This window comes from Octopus bimaculoides, chromosome 10, assembly GCF_001194135.2.
Source record: "Octopus bimaculoides isolate UCB-OBI-ISO-001 chromosome 10, ASM119413v2, whole genome shotgun sequence".
Classification (NCBI taxonomy): domain Eukaryota; kingdom Metazoa; phylum Mollusca; class Cephalopoda; order Octopoda; family Octopodidae; genus Octopus; species Octopus bimaculoides.
In genome coordinates this window covers 54,236,703-54,237,547 of record NC_068990.1, presented here as the reverse complement: position 1 = coordinate 54,237,547, position 845 = coordinate 54,236,703, and positions in this window count along the sequence as shown.

The window sequence follows — 845 nt, the reverse complement described above, 5'->3', positions numbered from 1 at the left end:
ATATATATTTATATATATATATGTACATATACAAACATGTAAATAAATACATAGTGAAAGTAATTGAAATTGAAACCATATAATAGCGAAGTTATTATATCACATTACAATAGAGATGTTATTTTTTCACTTTTGACACGTAATACCAGAACAGTGTAAGTGATAAGAGATTGTTCTGGGCTTGCATTAGGCAAGAAGTTGAAAATGTTTTGGCCCATGACAATACATGGACCCTAAGTAAGGCATGTGTAAAATTTGAACGAAATCAGTTGGGTAGTTCTCGAGTTTTAGTGATGCACATAGACAGACAGACACACATTCTCAGTTTTATGTATATATATGTAATATATAAATACACACATGTATGTATATGTATACATATATATATATGTATATATTCATATCTTTGTATATATATATATATATATGTGTGTGTGTGTGAGTGTATATATATGTATATATATATGTATATGGTGAGCTCAGCTCTGGTGAGCGACCGCGGCAGAAACCGAGAAAGAGGTATAAAGATTGCATTAAACAAAACCTAAAAAAAACTAGATATGTATGAAAGTGATTGGGAAGATGTTCTGGATCGAAGCAAGTGGAGAGCTGTTGTCAGGACGAGCTGTGATGTCTGGGAGGAAAAGATGCTTCAGCAACTTGAGCTTAAGCGGGCCTGTCGAAAGGGAAAAATTGTAATCAGTGGAGAGTATAGGATGTGTACTGTATGTGATCGCGTTCTTCTGTCAAAAGCAGGATATGTGAATCACATGAAAACACATGAGGGTAGAAATTCCAGACACCCTAAATACCAACCGCCTTCTGCGACCTGTGGCATATGTCAC